This window comes from Lepidochelys olivacea (assembly GCF_965140295.1).
Source record: "Lepidochelys olivacea isolate rLepOli2 genome assembly, chromosome: 3".
Classification (NCBI taxonomy): domain Eukaryota; kingdom Metazoa; phylum Chordata; order Testudines; family Cheloniidae; genus Lepidochelys; species Lepidochelys olivacea.
Window position 1 is genome coordinate 89,859,887 of NC_140413.1, and position 18,957 is coordinate 89,878,843.

The 18,957-nt window shown below is 41.7% G+C and overlaps 2 protein-coding genes across 9 annotated transcripts in view; one reads left to right on the forward strand and one right to left on the reverse strand.

The window, feature by feature from the left end:
* Positions 1-18,957, forward strand: part of NT5DC1 (5'-nucleotidase domain containing 1) — a 327,326-nt gene that overhangs the window by 83,699 nt on the left and 224,670 nt on the right. The gene's annotated exons all lie outside the window — the stretch shown is intronic.
* COL10A1 (collagen type X alpha 1 chain) overlaps positions 1-18,957 on the reverse strand; it is an 83,993-nt gene that overhangs the window by 59,382 nt on the left and 5,654 nt on the right. The window contains exon 2 of one of the 8 annotated variants that reach the window (XM_084623678.1): positions 18,533-18,669. The exons of the other annotated variants lie outside the window; for them this stretch is intronic. The gene's annotated coding sequence lies outside the window, so the exon portion shown is untranslated. The remainder of the gene's footprint in view (positions 1-18,532; positions 18,670-18,957) is intronic. 8 annotated transcript variants of the gene reach the window in all.

An 18,957-nucleotide genomic window follows, 5' to 3' on the forward strand; every position in this document is an offset into this window, starting at 1 on the left:
CGCTAATATTGTCCTCATAATAAAAAAAAAAAAACAACAACAAAACGTTTTTTCTTGTCATTGGAAAAACTGAACAGCTTCCAGTGAAATGAGACTTGTGAAACGTTTCTTTTTGGGAAAAAAGGCCTTTTCTCCATGCTTTATTTTTTAATTGTTTTCCTTTGATGGAAAAATGTCAGTCATGTCTATTGTTAGTGAAGCCCTTTGACCTCCAAAAATCATCATGAAACCTCAAGAAGCCTTTGGCGTTGTGCAGTTGCTGTCATTCCTATATTGAATGTTACCTGCTTTTTTTCCTACTCAAATCAGATGCCAATTTAAAAAACAAAACAAACAAAACCTGCCCTTCAACCTAGGAAGAATTATAAATATTTTCCCACCACTAATATAGTCACTTTTATTTAGAAAAACTAGTAAATGTTTCTTTCCAACTGGCCTTTGCGTATGAAATATAACATGCTTATTTTGGTTGCAGGAGCTTTAAAAGGATATGGTAGACAGTGGAGAGACAGACAGGATAGATAGACAGTGCCAAGCTAGCTGAATATACGTAGGAAACAAAACTACAAATATAGAGTGCTGCTTATGCTTTTTAAATTAGAAGTATGACATTTTGATAGTTTCCTATGATAATACAGAGAAGATACATGAATCTTATACTTATTTGATGATATTAAGACCTCACCACTGAGGGATGTTGACAGTTTGTATCATGTATTCATTCAGTCCTCAATCCTGGGAACGCTTATGCATGAGCTTAACTTTTTATGCACATCAGTAGCCTGACTTCAGTGAGACTATTCAGAAGTGTAAAGTTAAGCATATGCATAGGTGTTTTCAAGGATCAGTGCCTAGAATTCCTGCTTTATTTAACAAATATAAAATATTCAACATCAAATAGAATAATTTTAATCTATCATCTTCTTAAATTAATTTCTCTTGACTTTTAGTTCATTTCTCAGTTGGTGAAGCAGAAGTGGTATGAACATTGCGGATGTACAGACTGGTTTAAAACAAACAACACCCCCCCACACACACACACAAAACAACTAGCGCAAACCTAACCTGAGCTAATATTTTTATTTCTGAGCTTTGAAAGAAATTAATTTAGGTTTTCTTTACTGTTCTTTTTCATAAATCTCTCAGTTCTTTTGAGGTTAAAAGAATGTGTTCAGATTGGAACTTTCAGCAGTCCAGTTCACAGTCCATATTGCCCTTGTGTTCTGACAGATAATGTCTACATTTATTTTTTGTGTGTGCATGTAATAATACTTACATACTTACCTGTATTAACATATGTATCATAGATATGTATTATATATGTTAAAATTATATATAAAATTACATTATGTATATCAACATTTTGCTCCTATGCTACTTAATGCTGAAACCTCTGACCAGCTGTCAGTGCCACAACATGCTTTTGGGTGCTCAGAGGATCTTCCCATGGGAAGGTGAGGAAAATCTATTTTTGGTACTCAGAATAGAACTGTTTGCACACTAAATATGGTCACTAAACATCAGGCCTGTTATTTGCATGTTGGCTAATATTTATATTTGGTTGGGGATTTTTGGCTTGGGATTTATATCCAAATGCAACTATTACCTTTAAAATCTGTTTGAGAATGGCACCATGAATGGAAACCAATTATTTTTCTTTTCAATATTCTGAAGTGGACTGAAGTCTATAATCACCCCAAACATGAGGCTAAGGACTATTAAATGGTGTGTGTGTGTCTCTCTCTCTCTCTCCCTCTTTAATAATCCTTTATATATCTTCTATATATAGGTTCTAGCAATTCATAGCTGGATTTTATATGATGTCCACATTAAGCTCTAAGGCAGTTCACTGCTGGATGGTCTAGTTGTGGCTCTGACCACTCCTCATTCCAAAATTTAGGTATGGAGAATGGTCTAGTTGTGACATTAGCTGCCACATACAAATTGTAATCCACCTCTGAACCCTCCACCAGATAAATCTAGTCTAAGCATTTTAATAGGTTACTAATCTTTAGCATGTTAAACATGTCCAGTGAAGTGCTGTTCTTCAAAACAATAGGACAGGCAGTGGCTAGTGATGATGCAGAGTGGTAATGCAGTGATGATGTAGACACTGGCAGATTGCTGTTGTGGATATTGAGCAGTAAAGTGGAATGCACAAAATAAATTTTGAGGGGTAGAAATGGGGATCACACAAAGGTGTTTGTGAAGTCACTGACAGGTGGAATATATAAATGGAGGGGAAGAGGTACAGAGGAGTGGAGTTCAGTCCAAAGCACTGAGGATCTCCCCAGTTCCACCCACTTTAATTTCATTGAATTTGTATCGCCATGTGTATTTATTCAATACATGTTGAAGCTCTTTATTAGGATCACAATCCTTGCAAGTGAGGATTGGCTGGATCACCTCATCGAATCCAAGTTGTTGCTCCTTAGTTGTCTGCAAGGTTGCTGATGAATAGTGTTTCTTGTATCCCCCTCACTACTCTCCAAATTTGCACGGTTACACTAGCCCCTACTGGCCTAGAGATTAAGAGAGTTGGATTAGAAATGGAAGAACCCATAGCAATGGAAAGCACTGCTACAGGGCCATTTGTGTTGTCTCTTTCTATTATATTAATACTATGTATTTACTCCAACATGCTGTGGGCATTCAGAGCCAGCCTCAGCATTTTGAGTTGTACCTGTGAAACAATTCACCCCCGCCCAACGTCCCCCATTACGCACAGGATGAGGCTTAAATTTTGGGAATGTTTATTGAGATGATTCTTTGCTTCTCCTTCCTTTCTCTTTCCCTCTCCAAATATACCATCACAAGCCTCCTGTGCCACGGGAGAACTAAAACCCAGATGGAATTTGTACAGAGTTGTCAGCAATTATGAAATGTCCCTTGAAATGGTTTCATGGGTTAATCTCCATGTAAGCTTGGGGGTCACTAAAGGGTGTGAGAGTGCAGTCTGATGAAGGTTAGGTTATTATTTTTCTCCAGTTATTTAACTGGTGGATCCTGAGTAGCCAGCTCAACTAATTTAACAGCACTGTTAATAACCTCTCTCTCATGGCAACTTCATGAGCTTGCAACACGCTTCTGAGGATACCCAGAGCTGTGAGTCATTGTGTTACCTCTCTGCCTCAGCAAGCGCGAGTTCTGTGCCATCTCCCTGCCACTCCAGTCTGTTTTCCTCACCAGCAAACTCCTTGAGGCTCTCCCAGCCCACTCAGTGAACTCCAGTCCCCGAGCTCATCAGAGGAGTTTCTCTGCAATGCACAGACCCTGCCGCTGTGTATTCATGGAAGATATTAAATTTACTGCTCTTTAAAGAGTCCATACATCACAGCTAATTAATTTAACTGGGTAAGTGTAATTCCTCACTTCAGACACAACACTGAATTGGTTTATAGCAAAAGTAAAACAAGTTGATTAAGAAGAGCATGGATTCAGTGATACCTGTATTCAAATATCTCTCGCTTTAATGTGAACGCATAGCACTTACAGCACTCTATTAACAGGACCAAATAGTCGTGACACCACCATGAGGCAAGGAAGTATTATCCCGTTTTATAGATGGGAGAAATGGAGGCAGAGAAATTAAGTATGCTATAGACCCACCCTGTGCTTTGTGACCAGAGACCACATCATTCTGTTTATCAGAGCAACAGGTTAACTATAAGCTGGCTGCTAGTCAAGAAAGAATTTGTGGCAACCCTGATGCCGATGAGTGACTCCTATTAAGTGCCATTAATGAATTAGAGTGAGATTTCCACACACACACCCGCCCCAAACTAAACAAATTGAGGCCATGAATTTCATTGATTATAAAGTTTAGCCCTAGGTGGCTAGATGGGGTGAGGGAAAACCATGAATAGCATGTGACTTTTTAGAAAAGTGAGTACAAACTTTGTGCTGTGGTATTACATTGCATTGATTTTCTTTGTCAGTGCTGTCTCTGTGATGAACATTTATTCTTAAATTAAAAACACAGGGTTAGCCTTGACTCTTTTTGGGAGCCAAAACTGGAAGAGGGTTGTAGTTGAGCACATGATATCATTTAATAACTACTGTACAGAAGTTAATGTGCCATAACAAGAATATATCTCTGTGTAGCTTCTTAGAAAATTTGTTGTTAATAATCTAATGTTGTAGGTTGGGTAATGAAGTGGTAACTGTTTTCTTATAGTCTAAAAGAAACCCTTTTCCGTCGCAGAGCCATGTGTTCTGTCAAGTATCCCCCCTTTAAATAATAAACAGAAGTAGTTCTTTATAGCATTTTAATGCACCTATATTGTTTCACTATCACAAGGGAAATGAAATAGTAAGGGAAATGTTTGCCAACAGGACAGCCTTTTTATTCCAGAGTTGAAACACCGCTCGCATTTGAAGGTTTATTTAATCACGCTAGTAAAAATACTCAACTCTTTCTATTTAAAAGTGAAGTGAAAGGTGTGTTCTTCTCTGACTGTCTGTAATGCTCACTGATGTAAAAACATTATAATTACCTTCTGATGTATAATAACCTGGACTGTTATTTTACAGGCAAGACACACATTTGTGCATGTGTTTGAATATACAAAGTAGTGCGGAAATTATGTCATGTGTTTGCAAAAGTAGAGGACATATTTTGAAAATTTGCACCTGCTTGCCTAGGGCCTGATTCTTACACCCATACTCATGGTGATCCAATTGTGAACATTCCACTTCACATACTATCAACCACCATCAAAATGATGGTCGGGTGCTTCAGATCGAAGCCTGGATGAAAACCATTTCCAGTGGTTGTCCCTTTATATTCACCCAAAATTTCACTTACAATAGTCACATTTTTCAGAGGGCTGGGGCTAAGCACTTTCTGAAAAAATCAGACCTCTGCAAGGCATCTCTCAGATTAGGCCCATAGAAACTGAGGCACTCAAAATCACTGAGCTCTTTTGGAAATGTAAACCATTCAGTTTTTAAAAATTATTAAGAAAGCCTTTCCCTTTCCAGAACATGTCACCCTTCAATCATGAACATGCACATTTTTTTAACTTTTTCTCAGAGGACTGAAACTGGGCTTACAGAGAAGTTATTTGGCTCCTAGGGAGATAAGTCTACACTGGAGCTGGAGATGAAATTTCCAGCTTGGGTAGACATAACTGCACTAGCTTTCATCAAGCTAGTGTGCTAAGAGCAGCAGTGGCTGCATAAGAGGTGGGACGGGCTACCTGCCCTAAGTATGTACCTAGCCGTGGCTACACCACTATTTTTAGTGAGCTAGCTTGATAAAAACTAGCATGGTTATGTCTTCCAAAACAGGATATTACATCTCCAGCTCCAGTTTAGACCTACCTTTATTCACTATAGGAGGGTCAGGCAGGAGACGGGAATGTGGAGGTGCTGGGAGTGTGATTGTAGAGGCAGAAAGAGAAAGGAATGAGGGATGCAGGAGATAAACCGAGAGGGGTGTAGGGGAGTGTGGGGATGACTGTGATGGGATGACTGTGAGAGGAAAAGGAGGGGGAAATATGTGGGAAAGGCAAGTGAATACAGAGTACAAATGAGGCACCAGAGACTGTTGAGGAGTAGACAGGGAGAATCTGCACCTTGATCTATAATATAGACTTATGTCTGTATAATTTTGTTGCTCCACCCTCCTGAGCAACATAGTTATACCAAACTAACCCCTGGTGTAAACGTTGTTATGTCAATGGGAGGGCTTCTCCTGTTGACACAGCTAAAGCCTCTCAGGGAGGTGGAGTACCTACATCAGGGGTCGGCAACCTTCGGCATGCGGCCCATCAGGGTAAATCCACTGGTGGGCTGCAAGACATTTTGTTTACTTTGGTCCCCCACAGCTCCCAGTGGCCGCAGTTCGCTGTTCCTGGCCAATGGGAGCTGTGGGTGGCCGTGCCTGTGGACAGTCAATGTAAACACAATGTCTCGCGGCCTGCCAGCGGATTACCCTGATGGGCTGCATGCCAAAGGTTGCCGACCCCTGACCTATGTCAATGGGAGAAGCTCAGTGTAGCTAGCTCTGTATGTGTACACAATCCTAAGTGAGACAGCTGTGCCTATGCTGTCTAGCTAGCTAGGAGCAAGATTGAGAGGGACAGAACGGCAGCTTTCCACACCCCAAGAGACATCAGAGGGTAAATGGAGTTCCTGTCAATCAGCGAACAAAAAGGAAACATTTTTGTTTCTGTATTTAAGATTGAATTTTGCCCCTGAAATGATCACACAAACATTGGGCTACTTCCGATTGAAGGTGATACAATCAAAAAAGGTGTTTGTTTGTTTTGTTTGCTTTTTTTTTAATCTCATAAATTTTGGGGTCTCATTGATAGTTTTGGATCATTTGAGGTTGGCAGTTCTCCTGTTGCTATGTCTGCCTTTTGTCTTTGTCACCTTTCTCTTTAGTGGCCTGAAATATTAATCTGACCTTTTCATGATCTATATTACTTTTTGTTAGAACAACTAGTTAAGATAAACTGGAGATAACTTTTAAGAAGTCTTAATTGTCTGAGCAAAAACTAAAGAAGTGATTTTTGAAAAACTGAAGAAAAGAATTAGCATTTTTCTCATGAAAAGAAGTCCAGAATGCTTCAGTGCTGATGGAGAAGCCATTTGTTGTCTTCAGACATTTTTCCTGAGCCTCGTAATTGGAAAATATGGATGATCTAGCTTCTCGTCTCTTTCTGGAAGAAAGTTTAATCAACTTCAGTTCAGAAGGAAAAATAAAGTACTGTTAGAGAGCTTTCCTGGGCAGTTATTGAAGGAGAGCTGGTACAACTTGGACAACAGAGTGCAGCTAATATGTAACCAGGAAGGTTTTGTGAATCCCATTCTAGTTAATTTAGAAAAGTCAAATTAAAATAGAAAGTATTTACTAACCCATTTAGGCATTACACTGGGGAGAATATTTTCCTTCACTTCCTACTATATTTTCTTGGTAGGATATGATTCCTAAGTAATGCTCACATTAAAAGTGGGGGCAAGCTAGAACTATAGTCATGCACCATAATTCCAAGAGTGCATGGTCTGCAAGTTAGCATGTATTGCAAGGCTCCCAGACCAGTAGCACATATCCTGCGATATGCAGTACATCCTGAGTGACTATACTACTTCATCCTGGCATGCAACTGGAGGTTTTTGTAAGAATAAACAGCCGGCACTGGTCCAGTTATCTTCCCACCCCCGATTCTGGTGCATTTACTAGCCCAAAATGGGTACTGCAGAATAACTACTGGAAGTGGATTAAACTAAGCCACACAAAGCACTGTTAATTCAGAATAAAAGTGTCCACATGCAGAGCTAGCACTGAATAGCTGTTGCACTTTAATTCACACCCTAGCTTATTCTCAATAGCTACCCCATGAAGACAAGCCCATAGAGAATGGTGTTTAACCAGTGGTTGCAGGCAGTGATGAGCTGCCAAAATCTTAACAACGGGTTCCCCCCTCACCCCACGAGGGGGTCGTTGCCCACCCCCGCCCCCCGGGACTCCTGCCCCATCCAACCCCCCGCCCCCATGTTCCTTGACGCCCCCTTCTAGTATATCTGCCCCATCCACCCCCCTCCCCTGTCCCCTGACTGCCCCCAGAACTGGGCAGGAGGGTCTCATGGGCCACCGTAGTGGGTGCCCACCCCATCTGTAAGAGCCAGAGGCACCTGCTGGGGGGCGAGGTGGGGAGTCCCGGCGGTGCTTACCTAGGGCAGCTCCCAGGAAGCATCCGGCAGGTCCCTCTGGCTCCTAGGGGCGGAGGAGTGTAGCTGGGGGGGAGCAGGGGGAGCAGTCGCTCCCCCACTGATCACATCAAAAGTGGTGCCTTAGACGCCGACTCCCTGGGTGCTCTGGGGCTGGAGGACCCACGGGGAAAATTGGTGGGTGCAGAGCCCCCACTGGCAGCTCCCTGCCCCACGCCTGGCCCCAGCTCACCTCACCTCCGGTCCACCTCCTCCCCTGAATGCGCCGCCCCTCTCTGCTTCTCCACGCCGCCCCCCCCCCCAGCTTCCCGTGAATCAGCTGTTCGGTGGGAAGCTGGGGAGGACTGAGAAGCAGTCCCAGGGTGGCAGAGGTGAGCTGGGGCGGGGAGTGGTTCCCCTGCGCCCCCTCCCCCCCCCCCGGGTTACCTGCTGTGGCATGGGCGGCCCTCCTCGTGCTCCGCCTCCGGCCCTCCCCCCGAGCTCACCTCTGCCTTCCTGGGCCTGAGCGGGAAACCGCTGCTTGCTTCTCAGCCTGCCCTGGCTTCCCGCGCGAACAGCTGATTCGCGGGAAGCCTGGGGGGGCAGAGAAGCAGAGTGGGGCGGCGTGTTCAGGGGGGAGGTGGAGGTGGAGCAGAGGTGAGGTGGGCTGGGGCTGGGGGTGGGGCGGGAAGCTGCTGGTGGGTGCTCTGCACCCACCAGATTTTCCCCTTGGGTGCTCCAGGGCTGGAGCATCCGTGGAGTCTTCGCCTAAGGTGCCACTTTTGGCCGGTTAAATTTAGAAGCCCTTTTAGAACTGGTTGTCCCTCATGGAACAACCGGTTCTAAAAGGGCTTCTAAATTTAACAACCGGTTCTAGCGAACTGGTGTGAACCGGCTCCAGCTCACCACTGGTTGCAGGCAGACTGAATGATGTGAGGGTAAGGTTCCCTTTTAGCACTCCTTGCTTACTGGAGTTCTCATGGAGAATTCTTTGATTTGATAGATGAAATAAAGAATACATAAGAACTTCCATACTAGGTCAGACCAATGGTCCATCTAGCCCAGTATCCTGTCTTCTGAGAGTGGCCAATGCCAGGTGCTTCTGAGGGAATGAACAGAACAGGTAATCATCAAGTGATCCATCCCCTGTCACCCATTCCCAGCTTCTGGCAATCATCAATAATGGAGGAAGAATTTATTTAAAAAACAAACATTAAAAAAAACCCACTTGGAACTGAAGCCCTACTATTAACTATCAGTTTTGCTAAGTATTGCAACAAGCTAAAATATTGAGTCACAATATGGAATTTGTTTCAGCTGAAATATGTTTCGTAGGGGAAAAAATAGAAACAGAATGATTTTCAAAAGGGAACTCATTGCAGGTTCTTTTGCTGTATGAGACGACACTTTCAGGAAAGAGGTTTCAGAGTGGTAGCTGTGTTAGTCTCTATCAGCAAAAAAAACGAGGAGTACTTGTGTCACCTTAGAGACTAACAAATTTATTTGGGCATAAGCTTTCGATGAAGTGGGTTTTAAGCCCATGAAAGCTTACGCCCAAATAAATTTGTTAATCTCTAAGGTGCCACAAGTACTCCTCGTTTTTTTTTTTTACTCTTAGGAAAATTAAGTGTCTTGCAAATTACTGCTCTGCCTTTCCTACTGAGCTGTTCTTGTTTTGTGTTTCTGTTTCAAATTGAGCAGAGCATTGCAGATTAATAAGAATAAAATTGGTATGTCCAGGGCAGTCAAGTACCAAGCTTGTTTTACATGTAACATGCAGTTATTAAGATTATAACTAGTGAATACTGTACTGTATAAAAACAATAAACTATCTGTTAGGACAGGCTAAAATAGAAATACTTCAAGTTCCTTTTGGCTTGACTGGTACAGTCTACTTTGGAGTTAGCACTTAGCCAGCACATACTGTAGTATGTCAAATCCTCTTTTTTTTCTTTTTTTCTCCTGTTTCCCCTGAGGCAGATGTTTCCAAGACCCAAGATTCACAAGCTTTTTCTGTGTTTTTGTTTTTTTTTTTTTAAATCACAACTACTTTACTGGGAAACACAGTGCACCAGTATTCAAAGGATTTGGTGTGTCCATTCTTTTAGATGTCCAAAGAAGGTAGTTCTCAGAAGCAGTGCTTGCAAAATCACTTAGCACTGACGAGCCCAAGCACTAAGACTTCTAGTCTGAGACCTGAGCAGATTCTTTCTTCATTGAACAGGATACGTAGGTGAAGGAATGACAGACACAAGTCTCAACTTTATTTAATGCTGGGTAAGGCGTTATGTGCCCTGCCTCCCACTCTCTCATTCCAGGCCTCTAATTGTGTCCAGTTCAGTGTTCAGGACTCCGACTGTACAACCAATAACTTAGGCTAACATATAGGACTCAACTTATTACAGAATCCTATCCACTTCCCACACTTAGGGAGGGGAGAAGTTCTCAAGGGAGGACCTAAGCCCATGAATACTTTAGGTCTCCCCTTTTTCCATAGGCAAAAGGGCCACTACTACAAACCCGGGTCTCATATATACCTCTGGGATCTGTTCCCATTTATCTTTATCTGCAATGGATGCTGGCTGCAAGTTGCGACAAGCTAAAATGGTTTTGCTTTTCCTAATATTATGCTTTTTTAAGTCTTAATGCTATAATATAATGGTGCTTCCATGATGCTGTGAGGAAGTTGGGAAAATAAAACCACCAGACTTGGCAATTTTGGTTCAATGGGAAAAATTCCTTCCTGAGTGGGTAATCAGTCACATCCACCTTGTCATGAATATATTAAGGGTGGGAGGAGAGGTAGCTGTCCAGAGCAAGAGGCTTTTTGAAAAGCCCAAGCAAGCTTAAATAGACAAAGGTGTAAGGGGGTAAGGGAGTGAAAGCCATTAAACTAAGCCATTCCTCCACCTTCTGTCAATGGGAACGGGGCAGATACGAAAGTGCACGCTCTGTCAGTTTTCCCCAGCACCTGGGTGCTGTGTCCTTTCCATGAAGTCACCCAAACTTGATTGTGGGAGAGGGGCATTTGTCTTTTTGGAATTAGTCTTTTGCAACAACTGTTGAGTAAGTTTTCCCAGTGCAGTTGTACTTGCTTCTTTGTGACAGCCACTCAATTCTTCCTGGAGTTTTGCTTTTGCTTTTTTGATGATTTCTGTTAATTAGTGGTTGTTTAAAATCTGATCAATGAGAATGTTGAATCTACTACTTTTAGCACATTTTGTACCTGATCAATTTCACAGAATTTTATATAAATATACAGAATATATATAAATGTACAAATAGTTGTGACTCTTGGTTGTTCTACCAGATTGGTAAAACTGAAATCTATCCATGCTACATGTCTATATTTCTCATTTATTATTCTGGTGATTATAATTTGGTTGTACTCATCATAAATATCTAATTCTTTTGAGATATTTTCTAATCTGCATCTGAGATGATGAAAAAATATATAAATAAATGGACTTCCAAATGTCAATGATCTTAACTTGCAGAGCATAGGATGTCATAGCGATACTGATATTGAAGTGATTGTTGGAAACTGTTGTTGAATCTTTTGTCCCTTCTGGAAACGCTTGAACATCATCTCAATCATCTATGATGCAAAACATATAAGAATCATCATTGAATATTTTTATGTGCAGTGTTGTAGCTGTGTTGGTCCCAGGATATGAGAGAGACAAAGTGGACAAGGTAATGTCTTTTATTGGACCAACTTCTGTTGGTGAGAGAGACAAGTGTTCTAGCTACACGGAGCTCTTCCTCAGGTCTGGGAAAGGTACTCAAAGTATCACAGCTAAATACAAGGTCAAACAGATAGTTTAGCATAAGTAGTTAGCACATATTCTAAGGGACCATTCAAGGTGAAGGTTAGACCCCTATAGTCCTAGGACAAAAAGGGGGGTTAGTGGGTTACAGATTGTTGTAGTAAGCCATCAATCCAGTGTCTTTATTAAGAGCATGATTTTTAGTGTCTAGCAAAGTTATGTATTTTAGTTCCAAGGCTCCTCTTTTGAAAGTGTTGTGCAGGTTTCCTTTGAGGATAGGTCAGATTTAGAGTGATTGCTTTGTGAAAAATATTCACCCACAGGTGATAGGGTGTTTTTGTCGTTTATCATTCTTACAACAATCTGTAACCCACTAACCCCCCTTTTTGACCTAGGACTACAAGGGTATTAATGGGCCACTTCCCCGAATGGGCCTTTTATTTAGCTGTGACATTCTGAGTACCTTTACCAGACCTGAAGAAGAGCTCCCTGTAGCTTGAAAGCTTGTCTCTCTAACACAGCGGTTCTCAACCAGGGGTACGCCTAACCTTTGGGATAGGCAGAGGTTTTCCAGGGGGTAGATATCATCTAGATATTTGCCTAGTTTTACAACAGGCTACATAAAAAGCACTAGCTAAGTCAGTACAAACTAAAATTTCATACAGACAATGACTTGTTTGTACTGCTCTATATACTATACACTGAAATGTAAGTACAATATTTATATTCCAGTTGATTAATTTTATAATTATATGGTAAAAATAAGATAGGAAGCAATTTTTCAGTAATAGTGCACTATGACACTTTTGTCTTTTTATGTCTGATTTTGTAAGCAAGTCGCTTTTAAGTGAGGTGAAACGTGGGGGTACACAAAACAAGTCAGACTCCTGAAAGGGGTACAGTAGTCTGCAAAGGCTGAGAGCCACTGCTCTAACCAACAGAAGTTGGTCCAGTAAAAGATATTACCTCACTCACTGAATATTTTTGGCATTTTGGAGCTAATACAACTTTTTCCATTTGACTAACGTACAATGGCTGACAATGATAATTCATATGTATTTAAGACAATTATGTGGTTGGGTTTTTGTCCCAGGGACTTGGAAGTTTTACTAATTTTACTAATTGGTTATTGAATTCCAGCTTTTATGGAGTCAATGCTTAATGTCACAGAAACGTAAACATTTATTTAACGTAAGATTAACAAGCACATTTAGTTTTGGAGACTGTATTTCCTTATATTTGCCTTTCATATGTATTGAACTGTATGTTGAATAGTAAAAATGTGGAAGGTGTCATCATAGAACTAAAATGTTTTCTTTTCATTAAAATTCATAAAATAACCTCTATTTTCCAAAACATCTCTTTATTCCTTTGGAAAATGAAAGCGGTGTCCGTAACATAACTCCTGGTTTAAAAAACAATCAATAGAGATGTACACTAAAGTGGTACAAATTTAGCTCTACCATTGTTATATATGTGAATTATGAAAGAAGCTGAAGTTATGTTTGGATTCCTAGGTTTCAATAGCAAAGAATTTTTGTGAAAGTTTACAAATATAGATATATAGAAATTCAGAAAAGATGACACAACATAGATTCTATATAATGACCTATAAAAGCAAACAAATGAAAAATAGGTACAAAATTAGGGATTTTTTGGAGGGGGACCCTGAAAAGTGTCTGATTTCCATGGAAAATTTCAGTTTTTCTTTGACAACAGAACATTCAAAAACAGAAATATTTTGGTTAAAACCCAAAATATTTTGTTCTGGAAAACTGTAGTGGTAACCTCATGGGAGTTATAGTTCAGTAGCCTGAAGTTTCCATTCTCTTCTCTGGGCCAGGCTTCCTGCCTGGACTAGATTTCCCATGATGCACCATTGCCAGGAACTCCAATGATGGGGAGACTATGGTGCATCATGGAGATATATTGCAACCAAGGAGCCCAGCCTATGGAAAGAATGGGAGTATGAAGCTCCTGAAGTACAACTCCCAGCAAGCACCATACCAGCATTTCCAAATTGAAATATAGTTTTGAGCCAAAATATTTCTGATTTTGGTTGAAAATTTTCAATATTTGAATTTCTGCTGAAAAATAGACATTTCCTATCGGAATGTGGGTGGGTGAGGGATATACAAGGTGGCGGGGGAGAATTGACCAGCTCTTCAAAAAATGTTTGAGGATATTATTTCATGAAAGCATCCCAGTGTGGTTAATTTAAAGCCCATGCTTAAGTGCAGTCTTGAAAATGTATCAAGTTAAGTACATGTGTAAACTTTTTGCTAAATTGGGGCCTAATTATTTTGTAAAACACCAGGCAAAAGAAGAGATGTTAAAACAAATGGTTAAAAATGCCATGGAATATGACACAGATTAGTTATTACACTAGTGATTAATAGTTGCCATGGACTTAGGAATATGACGCTGTTTGAATAGACATACAGAATATAACAATTTTTAAATATATATTGTTCCAGAAGATGAGTTCATACTTCCACTTGGAAGTGTATATTGATTGGTAAAATATAATTCAAAAGATCACAATAATACAAATAAGAGCTTTTATGTTACGTCACTCAAAGGCAATAATTAACAAAATAATCAAATTGGTGGATGCATTCTGTTTTCTAGGAAGAGTAGTATGTGTGGCTACTGATTCATAATACTTAAAAAAAAGTTGAATGAATTAATACAAGAAGTGGGACTAATACCTGATTTATTCAAGTACAGACATAATGGCGGAGAAGGAAAATATTTGAATTTGTGAGCTGTGGGTGGAGGGGGGACACACGAGAGAGTTTGTAGAGTATTAGATGTGGAGGGAAAACAAATCAAAACTATGATCATTAATACTTAATATATATGGATTAAGAAAAGCACTCCAGAATATAATCAAAAATTTGAAGAAATTATTTGCTATCATGAACAGTTTTTCACTGTTCATAGTTGATTTATAAAAAATGAATTAGAAAAGACCTAAAAATCTCCATTGGGGAGACAACTAGAAATGTCATTCTGATATATTTGTAAATTGTTACAAAACTGATGGAGTAAATCTAGCATTAAGGTATGTCTACACTGCAATGTACGCTGCCCAGGGTTAGTGGAACTCGAGTCCATGGACTCTGGGTTCGTAAGCCTAGATCTTGTGCATCTACACTGTGTATTGACCCTAGGTTTAGAATTTCTGGACTTGGGCCCCAAATCCAGGGTTCTAGCGTCCACACTGCAGTACCCTGACCTGAGTCAAACCACCATATCCCAAGTTTCTTAGCACCCTACTCAGCTCTGGCTGCTCTAGGCCTTGGTTCCTGGTACAGTATGGGAAAATTTGACTGTTCACCTCGCACAGTACAGAAAGTTGTGGCAGCCTGCCAAGTTACCAACAGATCTTGCCAAGCAGTCTCATGAATCTGTGCACTTCTAGCAACTGGAGCCAGGAACATGGAGGAGTCACCATTTGAAGAGTATCTCTTGCTTGCATTTTCAGTCCTGTTTAAACAAACAGGCAGAGCATCAATGAGATGCTGGTAGACATTGTGGTGGCAGTTTCTGATGTATCAAAGGTGCCTGATGGAGAAGGGTGAGGATGATACAGACATGGAAGAATTGAACTGGCTGATGCTGCTCGTGACTCTCTGGATAGCTGCTGGTGCCCCCTATATCCATCTGCTCTTCTGAAGCCACAAGCACAGACTGGTGGGACCACATCATCATGCAGATCTGAGATGACCAGCAGTGGGTCCAGAACTTCCACATGAAGAAAGCTTCGTTTCTAGAGCTTTGTGAACAGCTTGTTCTCCAGCATTCATAACATTCATGAAGGCATCCATACTGGTCCAGAAGCAAGTTGCTATAACCATCTGGAAACTGGCTACCTGAGACTACTGCAAGTCCATTGTCAATGAGTTCAGCATTGGAAAGTCAACCATAGGTAAAGTAGTCATGGAGGTTTTGGAGGCAATAGGGTGTGTGATTTACCCAAAGGCAGTGAGCAGAAACAATATCTCTGAAGTAATTGTTGATTTTGAAAAAATGGGGTTTCCAAACTGTGGTGGGGCCATTGATGGGACTCGTATGCCAATAGTATGCTCCCATCAAGGAGCACCTGAATACATAAATCTCAATGGCTACGACTCTATTATTATGCAGACTATGTGGACCACAGAGGCGGATTTATGAATACCAGTGTGGGCTGCACTGGAAAAGTTCATGATGCCAGGGTGTTCCAATGATCAGGAGTCCACATTCATGGGCAGTCTGGGACACTATTGCCACCAAATGATGTCATAAATGGAGTTATTGTCCCCAGTGTTATCCTGGGGGACGTGGTGTATCACTTTTTCCTTGGCTTGTGAAACCATAACCTGATTTCAGAGGGCCTGGAAAAAGAAAGTTTAATTCCATTCTCAGCAGGCACAGAATGGTTGAATATGCATTTGGCAGACTGAAATCCCACTGATGCTGTTTACAGACACATTTGGATGCCTGTGTCTTCAATGCTGACTGCATTATTGTGGCTTGTTGTGCTCTTTGTAATCTTTCTGAAGCCAAAAGTCAGACATGTGACCCTGAATGGAGTAGTGACAGTAATGGATTGGTGAACTGGTAGACTTGACCAGAAAGTGCACCTACCACAGTTGGGAGAGGATATACCTGGGCAACACAAATAAGGGAAGCTCTATGCGCCCACATTATGCCCATGCATGGGCCAATGGAAGGGGGAGAATAGTAAGTTTATGAATGTGCTTGAACAATCTTTACAGTAAATGGGATTCTATCATATCATGCAATGAAATGTTGGGGGTGGGTGGGGATGGATTGTTGTGCTTTGTAGCTATGAATGGCATTACCGCTTATGAAATAGAGGTCGGGGTTGAATGGCAAGAACTGTGGATTTACAGTATAGCTTGATGTAGGGAAATGTATTGAGAAATAGTTTTTGCATACAACTTCCCAGTTGTCCCTTATCACCTTTATTACTGAAATGCACATTGTATGATGTGATACTGTGATGAAAATAAAATGTCATAATAAAATGAAAACCTTTATTTTCAACATATATTAGAAAAGCACAGTATTAAAGCATTGCCAGGTAGGCCAGCTGCCATTAGCGTACCAGAACACCAGTAATAAACCAACACCAAAACCTTTAACAAAAACAAAATGCACAAATGTAAACAATCAAACTAGTTCCAAAGAATAAACCCCTACTGTTGCATGTCATCTGGTCTCCTGTTCTCCTTTCTCTTTCTTCCATCTTTAGCATGCACTTGGTGCTGCTGCATGGGGATGGAGCTGTGGTCTGCATGGAGGTAGGCCTACATGGGGCGAAGGTATGCAGAGGGGAGTGTGCCTGCACAGGGTGGAGGACTTCATGGGGTAGATTTGACCTGTCCAGCTGCTATTACATCCCAAATGCATGGGCCACTCAACCATGGAGTTGTCCAAAGTGTTCCTGGTCTGCAGCACCTGGAACCATGAAGGGGACTCAGGACATGGTGCAGGTGGCGCAGGACCTTGTACTCTGGTGGCCAGGAGTGTTAGCAGCCTCTCGAACAGGTCTTTCTGCTGGGCTCTATTTTCCTCTTTCAGCTGACATTCCTGTTTCAGAAACTGCTCTGCAAAGCTCTCTTCACGCACTGAAACTCTATTCTCTTGCTGTGCAACCTGTCTATGCCTTTTGCATTTACCATGAATCCTCCTCCCTCTAGTACTTCACCTGCTTTTTAACCCTGTCCAGAATGTCCACCTTAAGTTCGTCACAGAAACACTGTCCGTGACAGTTCTGCATCCCTGTAACCTGCTGCAGTGAGCCTGCACTGCTGAAGTGGAAGGAGCAGCAGAGGTCGAAGGGTCAGCAGAGGTCAAAGGGCTTAAAAGAAGACACGAAACAATGCACATACCACAGCTGGGGCAGGATATTGTTTCAGTGCTTCACAATAGGTGCATTACCTCCCCAGGCAAAAGTGCCTTTTGGAATCTCAAGGCCCAAAATTGATACTTTGTAAAATTGAATTTCAGTATGTTCTGAGAGGAGAACCTCAGCTCTCAGAAGCTCCTGGGGCAAAACTCAGTTAATCACAGTGAAAAGACTGCACAGTGATGAGTAACAAGTTAAAATTGTTGAAAAATTTGAGAGCTCCTTGGCCTTTTGGTGGGAGAGGGGAGTCGTGGTTTACGATATAAACCTTTTCTATACTTTCAGGCATTCCACATTATTGAGGACATTACAATCCTAGAGGTTTCAGAATGGCAAAGGGAGATTTTATTCCAAGCTGCCAGTGGCAAGCCAGCCGCATTACCAAATGTATGGTGACAGAGCAGCACATCTACGAATGGAATGGGCTGGTGACCTACAGCGGTGGGCCCTTCCCTGAAATTTGACTACCTATCTGAAGTTCTACTATGGGAAAAGTTTTTGGTTATCAACACCCAGGATTGGATCAAAATTCATGGGAGAATCAACAAGATGATGCATTCGGGTCCACATGATATGACTGCCTGCCTCTCTATGGCTTTGTATGGCCCCCAGTGTAAGCTACTCTTAACGCATCTACCAGGAACCACATGCAAACACACAATAATACGGACACTCAGAGAACTACACAGCCACCTTCTCCTGCCCCAGCACATTTCTGGACTGCATACAAACCTCAGGTCATACTCTGGACATTGATTTAATCACTTGTGGACAACATTAAACCTTCCAACCCCACCCCCAGACTGTTTTTTGTTCACAGGCGACTCGTTATGTTGTGGCATGCCTCATTTGTATGGCATGGCATACTAAAAGGGAAGACAGTATAAGGGTCCTACTATAAACACCCCAGCACATTTCTGTAAGAATGTTCAAGTGTTTAGTAAAAAACTAATTTTAAATGCTTGTTTTGCTGTTGTTTGTGCTTCCCAGTCTCCATTTTGAATTTCACAGAGTGGTGGTGGGGGGGGAATAAAGGAGGGTTGATGCCGGGGTTCTGGCATGCAATCCACCATTACTGGATATCATTGTTGCCTAAGGCTTGCAATAAATTTTGGGTAATAAATCGAAAATCGCTCCCATGCCTATATTAATAACAACAAAAATGGAGCCAGAAACTTACCAGGCTCAGGGACTACTTCTGCCTTTTGTGTTTCTGAGGCTGGTTCCGTGGCAGGCAGCCCCCCTCGGGATGGCATCAGAAAGCTCTTTGAGTAGGGACTCAAAATGTGTTGTAACTGCTCCAGCAGCAAAGTCTCCCTGGGGACCAGTTTGAGTACAAGAGTCACTTTGGCAGCCTCATCTGGCACTTGCCGGCACCTCTCCAATCCAATAGTGGTTTCACAGGTGAGAAGGTCACCATCCCAGCTGACCAGGCTATTATGATGTGCTGGTGGCTCAGTACAGTACCCAGCACCTGGTCAAACTCCTCATAAAAGGGACAGGAGGATGGCGAGTTCCCAGAGGTACAGTTCTCATCTCTGGCTTTCCAGTAGTTGGTCATGAGCCACTTAATCCTCTCCATGCACTGGTCACCAGTCCAGTGAA